Source organism: Narcine bancroftii, chromosome 6, assembly GCF_036971445.1.
Source record: "Narcine bancroftii isolate sNarBan1 chromosome 6, sNarBan1.hap1, whole genome shotgun sequence".
Lineage (NCBI taxonomy): Eukaryota > Metazoa > Chordata > Chondrichthyes > Torpediniformes > Narcinidae > Narcine > Narcine bancroftii.
The window spans coordinates 25359694-25379814 of NC_091474.1; positions in this window are offsets into that span (position 1 = coordinate 25359694).

The window sequence follows — 20121 nt, forward strand, 5'->3', positions numbered from 1 at the left end:
GCGAGGAAAGTGCAGGGCGACGGCCGTGCGGACCGTGTAGGGTGAAGGATGCGAAGAAAGTGCAGGGTGACGGCCGTGCGGACCGTGTAGGGTGAAGGATGCGAGGAAAGTGAAGGGCGACGGCCGTGCGGACCGTGTAGGGTGAAAGATGCGAGGAAAGTGAAGGGCGACGGCGGTGCGGACCGTGTAGGGTGAAGGATGCGAGGAAAGAGCAGGGCGACGGCCGTGCGGACCGTGTAGGGTGAAGGATGCGAGGAAAGTGCAGGGCGACGGCCGTGCGGACCGTGTAGGGTGAAGGATGCGAGGAAAGTGTAGGGCGACGGCCGTGCGGACCGTGTAGGGTGAAGGATGCGAGGAAAGTGTAGGGCGACGGCCGTGCGGACCGTGTAGGGAGAAGGATGCGAGGCAGGTGCAGAACGACGGCCGTGCGGACCGTGTAGGGTGAAAGATGCGAGGAAGGCACAGGGCGTCGGCCGTGCGGACCGTGTAGGGTGAAAGATGCGAGGAAAGTGAAGGGCGACGGCAGTGCGGACCGTGTAGGGTGAAGGATGCGAGGAAAGTGAAGGGCGACGGCCGTGCGGACCGTGTAGGGTGAAGGATGCGAGGAAAGTGCAGGGCGACGGCCGTGCGGATCGTGTAGGGTGAAGGATGCGAGGAAAGTGCAGGGCGACGGCCGTGCGGACCATGTAGGGTGAAGGATGCGAGGAAAGTGCAGGGCGACGGCCGTGCGGACCGTGTAGGGTGAAGGATGCGAGGAAAGTGTAGGGCGACGGCCGTGCGGACCGTGTAGGGTGAAGGATGCGAGGAAAGTGCATGGCGACGGCCGTGCGGACCGTGTAGGGTGAAGGATGTGAAGAAAGTGCAGTGTGACGGCCGTGCGGACCGTGTAGGGTGAAGGATGCGAGGAAAGTGTAGGGCGACGGCCGTGCGGACCGTGTAGGGTGAAGGATGCGAGGAAAGTGCATGGCGACGGCCGTGCGGACCGTGTAGGGTGAAGGATGTGAAGAAAGTGCAGTGTGACGGCCGTGCGGACCGTGTAGGGTGAAGGATGCGAGGAAAGTGTAGGGCGACGGCCGTGCGGACCGTGTAGGGTGAAGGATGCGAGGAAAGTGCAGGACGACGGCCGTGCGGACCTTGTAGGGTGAAGGATGCGAGGAAAGTGCAGGGCGACGGCCGTGCGGACCGTGTAGGGTGAAGGATGCGAGGAAATTGAAGGGCGACGGCCGTGCGGACCGTGTAGGGTGAAGGATGCGAGGAAAGTGCAGGGCGACGGCCGTGCGGACCGTGTAAGGTGAAAGATGCGAGGAAGGCACAGGGCGTCGGCCGTGCGGACGGTGTAGGGTGAAGGATGCGAAGAAAGTGCAGGGTGACGGCCGTGCGGACCGTGTAGGGTGAAGGATGCGAGGAAAGTGAAGGGCGACGGCCGTGCGGACCGTGTAGGGTGAAGGATGCGAGGAAAGTGCAGGGCGACGGCCGTGCGGACCGTGTAAGGTGAAAGATGCGAGGAAGGCACAGGGCGTCGGCCGTGTGGACCGTGTAGGGTGAAGGATGCGAAGAAAGTGCAGGGTGACGGCCGTGCGGACCGTGTAGGGTGAAGGATGCGAGGAAAGTGAAGGGCGACGGCAGTGCGGACCGTGTAGGGTGAAGGATGCGAGGAAAGTGAAGGGCGACGGCCGTGCGGACCGTGTAGGGTGAAAGATGCGAGGAAGGCACAGGGCGTCGGCCGTGCGGACCGTGTAGGGTGAAAGATGCGAGGAAAGTGAAGGGCGACGGCAGTGCGGACCGTGTAGGGTGAAGGATGCGAGGAAAGTGCAGGGCGACGGCCGTGCGGACCGTGTAGGGTAAAGGATGCGAGGAAAGTGCAGGGCGACGGTCTTGCGGACCGTGTAGGGTGAAGGATGCGAGGAAAGTGCAGGGCGACGGCCGTGCGGACCGTGTAGGGTGAAGGATGCGAGGAAAGTGTAGGGCGACGGCCGTGCGGACCGTGTAGGGTGAAGGATGCGAGGCAGGTGCAGAACGACGCCCGTGCGGACCGTGTAGGGTGAAGGATGCGAGGAAAGTGCATGGCGACGGCCGTGCGGACCGTGTAGGGTGAAGGATGCGAGGAAAGTGCAGGACGACGGCCGTGCGGACCTTGTAGGGTGAAGGATGCGAGGAAAGTGCAGGGCGACGGCCGTGCGGACCGTGTAGGGTGAAGGATGCGAGGAAAGTGCAGGGCGACGGCCGTGCGGACCGTGTAGGGTGAAGGATGCGAAGAAAGTGCAGTGTGACGGCCGTGCGGACCGTGTAGGGTGAAGGATGCGAGGAAAGTGAAGGGCGACGGCAGTGCGGACCGTGTAGGGTGAAGGATGCGAGGAAAGGGAAGGGCGACGGCCGTGCGGACCGTGTAGGGTGAAAGATGCGAGGAAGGCACAGGGCGTCGGCCGTGCGGACCGTGTAGGGTGAAGGATGCGAGGAAAGTGAAGGGCGACGGCCGTGCGGACCGTGTAGGGTGAAGGATGCGAGGAAAGTGCAGGGCGACGGCCGTGCGGACCGTGTAGGGTGAAGGATGCGAGGAAAGTGCAGGGCGACGGCCGTGCGGACCGTGTAGGGTGAAGGATGCGAGGAAAGTGCAGGGCGACGGCCGTGCGGACCGTGTAGGGTGAAGGATGCGAGGAAAGTGTAGGGCGACGGCCGTGCGGACCGTGTAGGGTGAAGGATGCGAGGAAAGTGTAGGGCGACGGCCGTGCGGACCGTGTAGGGTGAAGGATGCGAGGCAGGTGCAGAACGACGGCCGTGCGGACCGTGTAGGGTGAAGGATGCGAGGAAAGTGCAGGGCGACGGCCGTCCGGACCGTGTAGGGTGAAGGATGCGAGGAAGGTGCAGGGCGACGGCCGTGCGGACCGTGTAGGGTGAAGGATGCGAGGAAAGTGCAGGGCGACGGCCGTGCGGACCGTGTAGGGTGAAGGATGCGAGGAAAGTGCAGGGCGACGTCCGTGCGGACAGGGCGACGGCCGTGCGGACCGTGTAGGGTGAAGGATGCGAGGAAAGTGAAGGGCGACGGCCGTGCGGACCGTGTAGGGTGAAGGATGCGAGGAAAGTGCAGGGCGACGGCCGTGCGGACCGTGTAGGGTGAAAGATGCGAGGAAGGCGCAGGGCGTCGGCCGTGCGGACCGTGTAGGGTGAAGGATGCGAGGAAAGTGCAGGGCGACGGCCGTGCGGACCGTGTAGGGTGAAGGATGCGAGGAAAGTGCAGGGCGACGGCCATGCGGACCGTGTAGGGTGAAGGATGCGAGGAAAGTGCAGGGCGACGGCCGTGCGGACCGTGTAGGGTGAAGGATTTGAGGAAAGTGAAGGGCGACGGCCGTGCGGACCGTGTAGGGTGAAGGATGCGAGGAACGTGCAGGGCGACGGCCGTGCGGACCGTGTAGGGTGAAGGATGCGAGGAAAGTGCAGGCCGACGGCCGTGCGGACCGTGTAGGGTGAAGGATGCGAGGAAAGTGCAGGGCGAGGCCGTGCGGACCGTGTAGGGTGAAGGATGCGAGGAAAGTGCAGGGCGACGGCCGTGCGGACCGTGTAGGGTGAAGGATGCGAGGAAGGTGCAGGGCGACGGCCGTGCGGACCGTGTAGGGTGAAGGATGCGAGGAAAGTGCAGGGCGACGGCCGTGCGGACCGTGTAGGGTGAAGGATGCGAGGAAAGTGCAGGGCGAGGCCGTGCGGACCGTGTAGGGTGAAGGATGCGAGGAAAGTGCAGGGCGACGGCCGTGCGGACCGTGTAGGGTGAAGGATGCGAGGAAAGTGCAGGGCGACGGCCGTGCGGACCGTGTAGGGTGAAGGATGCGAGGAAAGTGCAGGGCGACGGCCGTGCGGACCGTGTAGGGTGAAGGATGCGAGGAAAGTGCAGGACGACGGCCGTGCGGACCGTGCAGGGTGAAGGATCCGAGGACCGTGCCGGGTGAAGATTGTGAGGACCATGCAGGGCGACAGCACTTTGACCCCTCGTGTGGCATATGAGACATGTACAGTCCTGCTGGAGAAATTCGCTTGGTTGTGCAGCATCCCCAAGAAGTAAAGGGTAACTAATCATCTCCTGTGTACACTGCGTGTCCTGAGGTGAGTTTCTCTAGCACATTTGTGTTGGTACTTTGTTGTACAGTGCGATCAAAATACTTTGAAAGTATATCAAGCTGTGCAAGCTGCTTGACTTAGCCAAACCATTCAGGGGTTCTGAGAATACTGTTGATGCCAAAATACCTTGTTACTGCTCTGAATAGAATCAAAGGGAAAAGCCTACAGCAGGTCTAAGACTTCCACTGAAAACCTTCACCAGAGAACAAATGCCAGCATCAGTTGCACAAGCAGAGCTCAAGATTCAAGTTCCTTTTTCTGCCTGCCATAGACAGAGTCAGCATGAGTGTCGCCCAGCACCCCTTTCAGTACAAGAGGAAGAAAAGCAAAAGAGAGTGCCTTCAGAGATTCTGAGTGTCTGTGGATTCTCCTCCAGTGCTCCCACAGCCTCTGCAGACTCCTGTTCGATCCAACAGCAACTCAGGGTCCAGATTCAATCCTCTGACATGATCAGAAAGCCTTCATGGATCCTTTCTTGCCCTCAGCACGTTCTTTGATCCCGGTTCTGATACTTGGTTCCCATGAACCAGTCTCCAACAGCTCGTGCAGGTGCCCGAACCGCAAGTCGCCCATGGCCTGTGTGGGTCCCTCAGCCGCTGACCCCCTTCACTGGTCCTCTGCTGTGGTCTCTGTCACATAGTGTCCTCTCCTCTGCTTTTCCTTCTCAATGCAGTGGGCTAGGGTGACAGTAGCAAGTATCAGAGGACGTCTGAGAGAGGAAAGCTTAGGGGAGATGTCAAAGATAGGTTTTTTCACACAGAGTGGTGGATGCCTGGAATGGAGGCTGGTACATTCAAATGTTACTTAGACAAACATGGATATAAGGAAAATAGAGGGTTCTGGATGTAAGTTAAGAAAAGGTTGGAATGTTGTGGAGTAGGTTTTATATAAGTCCTTCAGTAAATGCTGGATGAGCTCACCAGTTTCACAGCATCCATAGGAGGTCAAGGTGTATTACCAATGTTTCAGGCCTGAGCCCTTCCTCAAGATATAAGCAAAAAGTTATGTTATTTTTTTCAATGTAATACATTTATTCATTTCTATGTACCATTGCTGAATTCTCAGGCTATCTTCTAATTTTCAGGTTGACATAATACATTTTTTTGCTACAGCTAAGGCTATCATAATAAATCTTTTTTGTGCTCCATCCAAATTTTTTTTTTTTTTTTTTTAATTTTTTATTTTTCACACCATAAATCACAATAGCCATGATATACACTTTTTCTTTTCCACACATTTACAGTGACTTTTTCTCCCTCCCCCCTCCCTCCTCCCAAGCCACCTCCCCCATCCCCCCCCCTCTCATCCATTTTAGTTATACAATCTAGGTTGCATTAATTCAGTTAGACAATGTTGTCATTCAACAAAAATACACCAGAAATTCTACTGAGTCCATTCTTTTCTTTTCTTCTCCTTCCATCAACTTAGGTAATGTTTGTTCCCGGTAGGTTTTCGCTATTGTATTTAATGTAAGGCTCCCATACTTGTTCGAATATTTCAATATTATTTCTTAAACTATATGTTATTTTTTCTAATGGAATACATTTATTCATTTCTATATACCATTGTTGTATTTTCAAATTATCTTCCAATTTCCAGGTTGACATAATACATTTTTTTGCTACAGCTAGGGCTATCTTAACAAATCTTTTTTGTGCATCCTCCAAGTCAATTCCAAATTCTTTATTTTTTATGTTACTTAGGAGAAAGATCTCTGGATTCTTTGGTATATTGTTTTCTGTTATTTTATTTAATATCTGATTGAGATCATCCCAAAATTTTTCTACTCTCTCACATGTCCAGATTGCATGAATTGTTGTTCCCCTTTCTTTTTTACATCGAAAACATCTATCAGATACTGTTGGGTCCCATTTATTTAACTTTTGCGGTGTAATGTATAGTCTGTGTAACCAATTATATTGTATCATACGCAGCCTCGTATTTATTGTATTTCTCATCGTTCCAGAGCATAACTTCTCCCATGTTTCCTTTTTTATCTTTATATTTAAATCTTGTTCCCATTTTTGTTTAGTTTTACCATTTGTTTCCTCATTTTCCTTTTCTTGCAGTTTAATATACATATTTTTTATAAATCTTTTGATTAACATTGTATCTGTAATCACATATTCAAGGTTACTTCCCTCTGGTAAACTCAAGTTGCTTCCTAATTTATCTTTCAAGTAGGATCTCAGTTGGTAATATGCCAGCGCTGTATCTCCCGTTATATTGTACTTATCTCTCATTTGTTCAAAGGATAAGAATCTACTTCCTGAAAAACAATTTTCTATTCTTTTAATCCCTTTTTTTTCCCATTTTCTAAAGGCAAGGTTGTCTATTGTAAAAGGGAGTAGCTTATTTTGCGTCAATATTAGTTTTGGTATTTGGTAATTTATTTTATTTCTTTCTACATGAATCTTCTTCCATATATTGAGGAGATGGTGTAATACTGGAGAAGTTCTATGTTGTACCAATTTTTCGTCCCATTTATATAATATGTGTTCAGGTATCTTTTCCCCTATTTTATCTAATTCTAGTCTCGTCCAGTCTGGTTTTTCCCTTGTTTGATAAAAATCTGATAGGTACCTTAATTGTGCGGCTCTATAATAATTTTTGAAGTTTGGCAATTGTAAGCCTCCTTGTTTATACCATTCTGTTAATTTGTCTAGTGCTATCCTCGGTTTCCCCCCTCTCCATAAAAATCTCCTTATTATTTTCTTTAACTCTTTGAAGAATTTTTCTGTCAGTTGTATTGGCAATGCCTGAAATAAGTATAGTATCCTTGGAAAAATACAGTTTATCCTTCCTATCAGTGTTAGTGGTAGCTCTTTCCAATGCTCTAAATCGTCCTGTAATTTTTTCATTAGTGGATTGTAATTGAGTTTATATAATTGGCCTAGATTTTTGTTTATTTGCACACCTAGGTATCTTATTGCCTGCGTTTGCCATCTGAATGGGGATTCCTCCTTAAATTTTGAGAAATCCGCGTTATTCATAGGCATTGCTTCACTTTTATTTACGTTTATCTTGTATCCCGACACTTCTCCATATTCCTTCAATTTCTTATATAGTTCTTTTATTGATAGTTCTGGTTCTGTTAAGTACACTATCACATCATCCGCAAACAGACTGATTTTATATTCCCTGTCTTTTATTTTTATTCCTTTTATATTATTATCTCTTCTTATCGATTCTGCTAGTGGTTCTATAGCTAGCGCAAACAATAATGGTGATAGTGGGCATCCCTGCCGCGTTGACCTGCTTAAGTTAAATTGCTTTGATACATGTCCATTTACTGTCACTTTCGCTAACGGTCCCTTATATAATGCTTTAATCCAATTAATATACTTCTCCGGTAAACTGAATTTTTGCAATACTTTGAACAAGTAATTCCATTCTACTCTGTCGAAGGCCTTCTCTGCGTCTAAAGCAACTGCTACTGCCGGTGCTTTATTTCCTTCTACTGCATGAATTAAGTTAATAAATTTACAAATATTGTCTGTTGTGCGTCTTTTTTTGATAAATCCAGTTTGGTCTAAATTTACCATTTTCGGTACCTGTTCTGCTAATCTGTTCGCTAATAGTTTAGCTATTATCTTATAATCTGTGTTTAGCAGAGATATTGGTCTATATGACGCTGGTGAGAGTGGATCTTTCCCTTGTTTTAGTATCACTGTAATTATTGCTGTTTTACATGAATCTGGTAAGTTTTGTGTCTCATCAATCTGGTTGATTACATCCAGGAGGGGCGGTATTATTAGGTCTTTAAATGTTTTGTAGAATTCTATTGGGAGTCCATCCTCTCCTGGTGTCTTATTATTTGGTAAATTTTTTATTATCTCTTGTATTTCTACTGTTCCAAATGGTTCTGTTAATTTATTTTGTTCCTCTATTTGTAGTTTTGGTAGTTCAATTTTAGTCAAAAATTCATCTATTTTCCCTTCTTTCCCTTCGTTTTCGGTTCGGTATAATTGTTCATAGAATTCTCTGAAGTTTTCCTTAATTTCTTTTGGATTATATGTAATTTGTTTGTCTTTTTTCCTTGTTGCCAATACCATTTTCTTAGTTTGCTCTGTCTTAAGCTGCCATGCTAGGATTTTGTGTGTTTTTTCCCCTAGTTCATAATATTTCTGTTTTGTCTTCATTATATTCTTCTCCACCTTATATGTTTGTAATGTTTCATATTTTATTTTTTTATCCGCCAATTCTCTTCTTTTGGTTGTATCTTCCTTTATTGCTAATTTTTTTTCTATGTTTACTATTTCCCTTTCCAACTGCTCTGTTTCCTGATTATAGTCCTTCTTCATCTTGGTTGCATAACTTATTATTTGCCCTCTAATGAATGCTTTCATTGCGTCCCATAGTATAAACTTATCTTCCACTGATTCCGTATTTACTTCTAAGTATATTTTTAATTGTTTTTCAATAAATTCTCTAAAATCCTGTCTTTTAAGTAGCATGGGGTTTAATCTCCATCTATACATTCTTGGAGGGATGTCTTCTAGCTCTATTGCCAATAACAGGGGTGAGTGGTCCGATAATAGTCTAGGTTTATATTCCGTTTTCCTAACTCTCCCTTGTATGTGGGCTGATAACAGGAATAGGTCTATCCTTGAGTATGTTTTATGTCTAGTCGAGTAGTATGAGTATTCCTTTTCTTTTGGGTTTTGTTTCCTCCATATGTCCACAAGTTTCATTTCTTGCATTGATTTAATTATAAATTTGGTTACTTTGTTCTTCCTGTTAATTTTTTTCCCCGTTTTATCCATATTTGGATCCAAATTCAGATTGAAATCCCCTCCTATTAGTATGTTCCCTTGCGTATTAGCTACCTTCAAAAAGATATCTTGCATAAACTTTTGATCTTCTTCGTTAGGTGAATATATATTAAGTAGATTCCAAAGCTCTGAATATATCTGACATTTTATCATAACATATCTCCCTGCTGGATCTATTATTTCCTCTTCTATTTTAAATGGCACATTTTTGCTAATTAATATAGCCACTCCTCTTGCTTTTGAATTATACGATGCTGCTGTTACATGTCCTACCCAATCTCTCTTTAATTTCTTGTGCTCCAATTCAGTTAAATGTGTTTCTTGGACAAATGCTATATCTATTTTTTCCTTTTTCAGTAAATTTAGTAGTTTCTTCCTTTTAATTTGGTTATGTATTCCATTAATATTTAGAGTCATATAGTTCAGCGTAGCCATTTTATATTTTGTTTATCTTCTCTTTCCGTTTTTCCATCATTACCTTTCCTCCTTTTCCATTTCTGTTTTCTTATTTTCAACTCTTTACCAGACAACATTCCTACAACATCCAACATTTTCCTTATTCTCCTATTTCTATCTTCTTTATCCCCAATCTCCCCTTCCCCTCCTGAGTTGCCCTTTATCCCTTGTCGGACAACCACATCTCCCCTCTCCATTTGGATTTGCGAATCCACTCGCAAGCGTCAACTGATTTTGCAGTGACCGCTCTTTTCCCCCCACCCAGCACCCCCCCAGAAAAGATTTCGTTTTTTATATGTCACAAAGGTCACTCTTTTAGTTCCCTCCTTATTCTCTCTATTCCATTACCTTCCCTTATTAATTCTTGTCTATACTCTCTATGTTTTCCTCTAATTACAGATACTTTCACATATGCCCATTGTCTCTATTCACTCTTATACCTCTTTACCCGCATACATATCAATCGTGGTCATTTTTACCCTCCTTACCCGTCTTCATCCCTCAGTCTATTTTTGTCTTTACCCACATACATATCAATCGTGATAATTTTTGCTCTCATTACCCGTCTTCATCCCTCAGTCTATTTTTGTAATTGTTCTGCAAATTTTCGTGCTTCTTCTGGATCCGAGAATAGTCTGTTTTGTTGTCCTGGAATAAATATTTTCAATACCGCAGGATGCTTCAGTGTAAATTTATATCCTTTCTTCCATAAAATCGCTTTTGCTGCATTGAACTCTTTTCTCTTCTTTAGGAGTTCAAAGCTTATATCTGGATAAATGAAGATTTTTTGCCCTTTATACTCCAGTGGTTTGTTGCCCACTCTTACTTTTTCCATTGTCTTCTCCAGTACCTTTTCTCTTGTAGTATATCTTAGGAATTTTACTACAATAGATCTTGGTTTTTGTTGTGGTTGTGGTTTAGGGGCCAATGCTCTATGTGCCCTTTCTATTTCCATTTCTTGCTGTAGTTCTGGACATCCTAGGGCCTTAGGGATCCATTCTTTTATAAACTCCCTCATATTCTTGCCTTCTACATCTTCCTTAAGGCCCACTATCTTTATGTTATTTCTTCTGTTATAATTTTCCATTATATCTATTTTTTGGGCTAGTAATTCTTGTGTCTCTTTAGTTTTTTTATTAGATTCCTCCAATTTCTTTTTTAAGTCTTCTACCTCCATTTCTGCTGCTATTGCCCGTTCTTCCATCTTGTCCATTTTTTTCCCCATTTCTGTTAAGGTCATATCCATTTTATTTATTTTCTTTTCTGTGTTGTTTATTCTTCTGTGCTCCATCCAAATTGAGGCCAAGTTGTTATATTACTTAGAAGAAAGGTCTCTGGATTTTTTGGTATGTTGCTTTTTGTGATTTTATTTAATACCTGATTTAGATCTTCCCAAAACTTTTCCGCTTTCTCACATGCCCAAATTGCATGTACTGTTGTTCCCATTTCCTTCTTACAGCGAAAACATCTACCTGATACTGTTGGGTCCCATTTATTTAACTTTTGGGGCATGATATATAGCCTGTGTAACCAATTATATTGTATCATGGGTAACCTCATGTTTATTGTATTTCTCATAGTTCCGGAGCATAGCTTTTCCCATGTTTCATTCTTTATGTTTAGATCTTGTTCCCATTTTTGTTTGGGTCACAGTATTCGAACAAATTTGGGAACCATACATGGAACACAACAGAGAAGTCCTACCGCAGACCTCCACCACCTAAAATGACAAAAGGAGAAGACGACGAAATGAACTGACCCAGTATGTAAAAATGGATGACACAAATTTCTTGTTTATTTTCATTGTGTGATGACATTGTTTAATGGGTTTAATGTATCATATATATTGAATGTTGAGTGGGTGGGGAGGGGAGGGTGAAGGAGGGAGGGAAGGGAGGGGGAAAAAGGGAGAAAATGACAATGTGTATATTCAAGAGGGAAATGTTTGTGTGTATTTTGGTCAGTATGGTTCACAGTGTGAAAATTTTTTTAAATTTTAAAAAGATATAAGCAAAAAACAGACAGGCATCTGTCAGAAGAAGTTTGGTAATGTGCCTTTACATATTTGGATGCTGAGAGACCAGTTGAGTTCCTCCAGCATTTCTGTGCTTTTACTACAATCACTTTGACTGCAGACTTTTTACATAGTTTGTACAACATCGTGGGCTGAAAGGCCTGTACTGCGCTGTCATGTTCTATGTTCATTAACAACTGTCCTTGATCGGGTGGTACATTATCTCACATTCATGAATCTTCTTCCCGCTAAGAGGTGGAGAAGAGAGTGTGGCCAGGGTAGGATGGGTCTTTTAATATGTTGGCTACTTTCCCAAAACAGTGGGAAGTATACATGGAGTTGATGGAGAGTGGTGGTGTATGTGTGTGTGATGGTCTGAGCTGTGTTCACCGCTCCCTGTGGATTCCTGTGGTCTTAGGCAGAGCGGTTCCTGAACCACCCAGTGATGCAATTGCATGACTGACCAATAGCACCAAAACTTTCCTTCCACAACAGATGTTCTCCCCACACCAGTCCAGATCTGAAACACACCTTCAGTTGTGGAAGTGGAAATGAATTGCAAATTATACCCAGATGACAAAAACAAATATATATTGGAAAGCTACTCATTTTACAAATTGTTCTATCCTTGCCTCAAAAGAGTTTAGACAGGAATAAGAGGGAATTTCTCTATTGAAAGGTGATGTTCTCTTTTGTTGAAAGTTAGACTTTGTATACATTACTATTTATTCCTGATCCATCCCCACCTCCCAGAGTGTTAATTAGGGATTCTTACCTGGAAAATCATACAGGATGAAAAGAGAGCTCATTTCATTATAGCACTGGACAACAAAAATACTGCTTCCCAAACACGTTTAGATGTATTTATGGATTTTAACTGCTGATCATGAAAATCACCTTAAAACTTTCCTTTTGTATACCTTTTTTTAGATATACATGCTGGGTACTCCTTATCTGAAATGCATGGGACAGAAGTGTTCCAGATTTTGGAATAATGTGTTTGGGGTAACTAAGTAACACAGTAACATCAGTATCATTTGTTAAACAACAACAAAAAAACGACAGGCTTCCTTGCTGTGTTTTGATCAAAAGGTTACAATAAACTATATCTTTTTTCAGTCCAATAATGTTGCTGATTTTGTTACCCTCAAGCATGATACTTTAGGAGGAGATTAATTTCAGATTTACATGAAAATAATATTTATACTTACCAAAAAAACTTCTCTGCTTACAAAAGTTGATAAAGGCAGCACCAAATGCAAGAAATTCTGCTGGATGGTTAAAAAAAAACAGTGAGTAATACACATCGGTCTGGCGGTGACAATGGCATGGTAACAACCTGGTGCCAACAGAGTGTCAGAACCCCACGTGGGCAAGTGAGGTCAGGTGTGAAATTTCCCACTTGTGACGTCATGTCAGCCCTCAAAAAATTTTGGATTTAGGATTTTCTGATAAAAGGAACTTGACCTGTAATATATGTTTGTGATTTCCTGTCATAGTTTATGTCTACTAGTATATTGCCCACAAAGCAAGCTGTTTTGGTCAGTGCAGGTGCTATGAAAATGTGTCCTTAGGCTTGGAATAGCATGGAAGGCATTTAAAGGTGTTGTTGAGAATTTTTTTGTCTACTACAGAGCACCAAACTACATTCAGCTGATTAACCACGTGCTTCAAGCACACAAAACCATGAAGTGAAAATTCATTTTCAGCGTCTTCCCTGCTGATCTTGGTGCAGTCAATGACGAACATAGTGAAAGGTTTCACCAGGTCATTGTGAATCCATCAATGCTGGCCGACTATTGTTGGACACTGACACAAGGGCATCAGATGTTGAGTACAAATGAAAATCAGTGGCAAAACATTTTTCGGTCAGTTAAACAGATGCAATATGTCAGCATCATTATGTGATTAAACATGCTAAATTCAATAGAAATTCATGTTTCTTCAACTTCCTACGTGATACAACAAATCTGAAATTATCTGTGTTCATCTTGAAGTTGACTACCATAATCCCATATTTTTTTCAAGCAAACCTTTTTGAAAAAAAATATTATTATCCAGTGTAATTTAGGAGGATTAAAACCGTGGACTTTGGTCTTTGAAGGAAATGACTACATCCCACTCTACTGCTCTTTGTCGCTGAACTAGAACAAATGGGCTTTAGCCTCATGACATCTTCCTCATTAGGACACCTACTTCCTGGCTTCACCTCTGCTTCAGGTCCACCTCAATGTAACCTTCATCCACATTCTTCTGTCCTCCAGGTTTGACCCTTGGTCAATCTCCCTTGATAAGCCTGAACTCATCTAAAAATTTGTTGTCCTTTTCCAAGCTCACGCCATGTTTGGTTCATCCATTATCCAGGCCCAAAAATGGCTTCATTTTAAAATTATTTTTGTTCTGAAACCTTCATGGTCTTCCTCCAACACTATAACCTTTACCACCAACCAGGTCCTGGCCATTCACCCCATCTTGTCCATGCAGATCATCAGGCTTCCAAACATTCTAATCCCACGTACCAGCACTTGGTCCATAGCTTTTTATGCCATGACAACTTATATCCTTGTATAGATACTTCTTAAATATTTTGAGAGTTACTGTCTCTTCCACCATTATTGTCCATCTTAAATTTTTCTCCTCTGTGGGCAATGTAAGAGTATTGAATGAAATGTGACAGGCACATGAGAACACCACTATTTGCTGGGTCCGGTCCAAGTCATCCATCCTCCAAGCAGACAGCATTAACATCAACTTCTCCAGTTTCCATTCACCCCACTCCCCACCTATCCCTCTATCTCCTCCAGTTCTGCACTCAGACTCAAACGCCCCACTCCCCCGATCAGTTCTCGCCTTTCCTCTTATCATATCTAATTATCACTGATTTACCTCTCCTCATCCTTTTAATTCAGGCCCCTGTCTGGTTTTTACTTGTATCTTAAAAAAGGACTCAGGCCTAAAACATTTTTCCTCCGAAGGTCGCCGTGAGACCCGCTGAGTTCCTCCAGCATTCCTGTGTTTTTACACAATCACCGTGTCTGCGGACTTTTGTTTTTCACTCACGTCAACCCAATCCTGGCTTTGAAGTATATTACCCCATCTATAGATAAGATCGAAGGCAGGGAGGTTGTTTCTACTGGTAGGTAAGACAAGAACTAAGGAACACTGCCTCAAAATCCAGGAGAGTAGATTAAGACAAAGATAAGGAGGAGCTCCCAGAGAGCAGTGAACCTGTGGAATCCACTGCCCAATGGAGCAGTAGAGGCTTTATTGAATGTATTTAAGGCACAGATAGATGAACTTCGAAGAATGGGGAACAGATGGGTAAATGGAACTGAGTTCACGGCCATATTAACTATAATATTGAACGGCGGAGAAAACACAATGGGGCAGATGGCTGATTCCTGCTCCTGTTTCCCTCATCATCACTGGAAGTAAATTCTGGAACTTCCTGCCTTAAAGTGTAGTGGGAGTAACTTCAACACACAGAATGCACTGCTTTAAAAGATGGCTTACCACCTACAGGACTATGGAATGGGGAATTAATCATTGATGTTTTCCTTGAATAATATGTTTTAAACTAGGTTTGTTCTACAGATATGAAAGACATGCTACATTTTGCAAAGGGTTAACTTTGTGGCTAGCAGCGACCAGTTGCAAAGTTAATTATCTAAAACCGTCTTCAAAATCTCAACAATCACGAGCACACAGCAAAATGCCACTAATTAACAGCCTGAGACAGCCTTGAGACAAAGATCCGTTGATGGTTTATTAAGTTACTTCAAATTCAGTCATGGGTCATGTGAGTTGAATTAACTTCAGCAATGAAGCCCAGCCAACGAGTCCGAATATGAAGTGCTTCAGGCAGAACACTTGTCAGGAGAGATGTGAGGCTTTGGCGGGGCATCATAAATTTACTAGAGTCGCCATACTGTGCCTTATGCCACACCATTCGAACCAGCTCCCAGCACCAGTTTAGCTGAGTATGTTACTTGGGGTGCTTTCTAGCAGGCTGCCAGCTGTACCCACAGAACAGCACTGACAATGGAAGAGCCAACGACTCCAGGCTCATGGGGTGCCAGAACATACAGTGAGTTCAGGACAACCGTACAATCAGCACTGGCAGGGTGGGGTTCAGAACAACTGAAGATAAAATGGTTTAGAATGGCAGATGGCCTTTGCACGGCGATACAGATGTTGGAGATACCCCGTTAGTCTGCTCATAAAAGATCCCTTCTCACTTAGCAATGTGACAAGTAAACAGATGGGTTAATGATCATAGGGCATTGCTTCATGGTGGCAGGCAGAAGGAAGGGAATGGATTCACTCAACAAGAGGTTGGGATGTGAACATTATGGCCCAGTGGATTAAAGGAAAAGTGGAAAATTATGTCCAAGATTGGTTCAGTGGCAGGAACCAATAGGCTGATGGGAGGTTTTTCAGTTGTTCTTCAACTAGCAGGTTTTGGGTGGGCTCAGTACTTAGTCTTTTGCTTTTGTAATATATAGGAATAGTTTAGACTTTAATCTCAAAGGAAGATAAAGAAATCCAGATTCGAGGACAGTTACTCTCTTGCTATTATTAGGCTCTTAAATGGGCCTTTCATTGGGAAAACATGATGCCCCTGCACTGTTGTAGACTTACTTTATACACAAGATATAGGAGCAGCAGTAGGCCCATTGTCCCATCATCTCTGCTCCACCATTCGAATCATGTGCTAATTGATCCTCCCTCTCAGCCCTACTCCCCATATCCCTTGATGCCCTGACTAATCAAATTCCTGCAATCTCTGCCTTAAATACACTCAATGACCTCACTTCCATAGCCACCCGTGGCCACAAGTTTCACAGATTCACGACCCTCTGGCAAAAGAAATTTCTTTGCATCTCTGTTTTAAATTGACACCCTTATATCCTGCACTTTCTCTCTGTGACACTGCACCAGCACTCCCTGACTTACTAAAACACTATACCCTAAACTTCTCTTGATTTACGTATTTGTTTATTTATTACAGTCCTTGCTGAATGAGTTGACTTGTCTGGATAGCACATTAAACAAAGCTTATTTTTAAACTGTATGGCAGTTCAATTCAAGTTAATTTAAAAATTACTTTTTTTACAGTGAGGAAGAAAGCTTCACAGCTGTCAAAGGTACAAATACTCTGACCATTTGGGGAGAAATCCGATTGTTCCTGAGAAATGTGAAGTAATGCATGGGGTGGGGTTGGGGGGGGGGGGGTGGTCAGTGGGAACAGCCACAAAGCCAAGGGATGCACAATAAAAGGGCAGGATACTGAGTGAGGTGGAGACTGAGTTGGCCAACCAGTCAGTATACTTCCACTGAAATTTAGGATGGCGATGAGGGGGAACTGCTTCTCAAGATTCAGATTCAATTTATTGTCATGTAATAAAAAAGCACCATATTACGTGAAATTGCCTTTTGTTTGCTGTAAGAAAGACAAATTTGCCTTTGGCAGAAATTCCCTGAAGCACTTCTTACAGTCAGGGAAAGAGAAGCAAAAAAGACTCCCCACGCCCCCCCCCCCCCCCCACTCCCCCCGAGTCACACAGAGTCCAATCCAAACCATCGGCAATCCGAGCTCCAGATCCAAACCTCCAATACGATTAGGTACACTTCAGTGCCCTCGGCACCCTCTCGCATCCCAGATCCGAACCTTATACCCCTTCAGTTTCAAGCCTGTCTCCAGCAGTCTGCAGCCTGGTGTGAGTCCTTTGACTGCAGTCTCCAGCAACCCACAGTCTGTATGAGTTCCTTGCTTCGTGTCACCACTTGTCAGGGTCTTTCAGTTGCAGAACACACCCACTGGTCCACTGCTGAGGTCACCGTTCTGTGGGTCATCTCCTCTGCTTCTCCTCAAATAGGGGAGCTGGAGGGGGTGGGGGTGCTCTTCCCATTTTCTGGTGCCCTGCACCAATCCTCCACTTTCCCCAGAGTCTGCAACCCCTCATGGCTGCTGCATTTTATAGGCGCCAACATCCTGGGCACAGACCCCATGGTGTGGGCCTTTAAATAAAAGCAGCATCGTTTCTATTGACATATCATTTAAAGCCTGTACAGAGGCTGTTGTTAATTAAGGTATTTGACTGGCATGGGTTGGAAAGACTGTACTGTATGTTTAAATTTAAAATTTAAAGTCAGAACAGCTGGTGTTCTAGTTTAAAGGGAGCGCTGTGTCTCCGTTCCCACTCTCCGTGAGTCTGCACCAGTGGCAGGGCAGCTGTTACAGAGAGTGTGGAATTATCTGCCCAAAGAAGCAGTAGATTCTGTCGTATGGAATATACTCAAGACAGAATTTTTACATATTAGGGGAAATAAGGGTTGTGGGGAAAAGGCAGGCAGGTTGAGCTGAGTCCATGGCCAGATCAACCATGGTCTTATTGAATGTGGACCAGGTGTGACGGGCCAGATGGTCGATTCCTGTTCCTGTTTCTTATGTTCTCATGCTCTAAAGGTGTTCAGGAAATACAAGTCATTTCTCTTTCCTCATCTCCAAGGTTGAATTCAGTACCAATCTGTGATCTGATGTGGGAGCTGTCTCTAAATCATGGATTATCAGCACCTGATTCAATCATAACACCCAAATGGAATTCTATCCACCTAAACAGCCTGCCTCATTTGTTGTAAGACACTTAAGCCCCAAAGTCTTTTCTTCGGTATTGTTCAATCATCTTCAGGCATGGTCTTCATTGACCTATCAAGACCTGGGACTCCAATGAAAGGGGGAACCTGTGGGACTCCTCCCCTCAGAAATGTATTTTCATCCTGTGTTTGCAAGCCATGATACAGACCAATGGGTGTACAAAGGACCCAAGGTCAGTGATGACCAGAGTTAAACTGTACTGCCAGGTTCAGTTTCAAAAGGGTGGGCCAGTTGAGAGCAGGGAAAGCTTTCTGGTCATGTGCGGGATGCAGCCAATGTGTGACCATGGAGTGGGATTTAAGTGGTAGTTCTGTAATCTTTGGCTTGGCTTCGCGGACAAAGATTTATGGAGGGGGTAAATGTCCACGTCAGCTGCAGGCTCGTTTGTGGCTGACAAGTCCGATGTGGGACAGGCAGACATGGTTGCAGCGGTTGCAGGGGAAAATTGGTGGGTTGGGGTTGGGTGTTGGGTTTTTCCTCCTTTGCCTTTTATCAGTGAGGTCAGCTCACTAGTTCTGTAATAGAGGAGCATTTAATAAATGAAAGGCATAACATGGTTTTCTCAGCTGGACACTGCTCTTTTTTCTGGGGCGAGATTTAGCAACGCCTACAATTTAATACTACTCATCTGCAACAATGATGAGTCAACTTACAAAGAGGAGGTTGAAAGTCTTGTACAGTAGTGCAAAAGCAGTAACCTGAGCCTCAATGTGGACAAGACAAAGGATTGTGGACTTCAGGAGAAAGACCACTCACCCTACACGTCAATGTCTCTGTTGGAGAGAGAGTGGCGAGCACAAATTTCCTTGGTGTCTATTTAAAGGATGACCTATCCTGAACCCACAACACCTCCTCATTAGTCAGGAAGATGTAGTAACACCTATACTTCCTAAGGAGGTTGAGGAGGGCAAGGCTACCAGCCACCATCCTAACAACATTCTACAGAAGCACAACAGAGAGTATCCAGGCTGGCTGCATTACTGTGTGGAATGGTAGCTGCAAAGCATCAAATCAGAGGTCAGTATGGAGGGTGATCAAAACTGCTCAGAAGATCACTGGGGTCTCCCTTCCCACTATCAATGACATCTACAGGGAGCAGTGCTTAAAGAGGGCTCACGGAATCATTGAGGACTCTTACCATCCAGTCCACAATATCTTTGAAACACTACCTTCAAGAAAGAGGTACAGGAGCATAAAAATCAAGACTGCCAGCTGGTAAACAGCTTCTTCCCACAGACAGGAGACTGTTAAACAACCCTAGAAATCTGTAGATTTTTTTAATACCGCTGGTATCTGGCATCTATGGGGATGCTGGATAACTGTATTTTCTGGTTGCTTGAGACTTACTCGTACAATGCTAACTAATACACCTACATTAAAAGTAAACACTTTAAAAGACAAAATACAAAAATACTATACTGTACTTACCCTGATCAAACTTCACTTCCATGAATCTTATCAACCTTAAAGCAATTTACTTTATTTTCAGTCACATTCTTTGAAAACATTTAACCATCACTGAATGATTTGCAGGTTCCTCCCCCTCCACAGAGCTGTCTGAAAGATTAACAATAACATTATAAATCATTAATGCCTCTGCCCCCCGAGTTTACAGATAAAGCCTCTGACTGTGGGTGACTCTGACTAAGCAGGGATAAGGAGACACTTTAAGAGAGTCACCCCAACAGTGAGCAGCGTCAACCAGCTCTTCAGCGACGCCATTGCTGTTTCATACATCTTTATTCAAACAGCTGCTACGACTAAGGCATTCCACTGGGTGAATATTTACTCCCATCTTCACCAAATGTTTGCATGTTACTTCAGAGAACATTTACTTTTACAAACTTATGTGCTTGTTACCTATTATTTCATTCATATTTATTTTAATTTTTAAAGTTTATTTTCCTCGATTTTTTTGCTGATTGCTTGAGGCTGCTTGTTGCGTGAATTCCGGATACCAGGGATTTTACTGTACATTTACTTTGGATCACCGTGTATATATGTCGTTTGTGTGTAGGGTGTATAGTCTGGAGGTATGTAATTTTTTTGGATTGTATGTGTATATGTACAATCAGATGTCAATAAACTTGAACTTGAATTGCATAAATGTC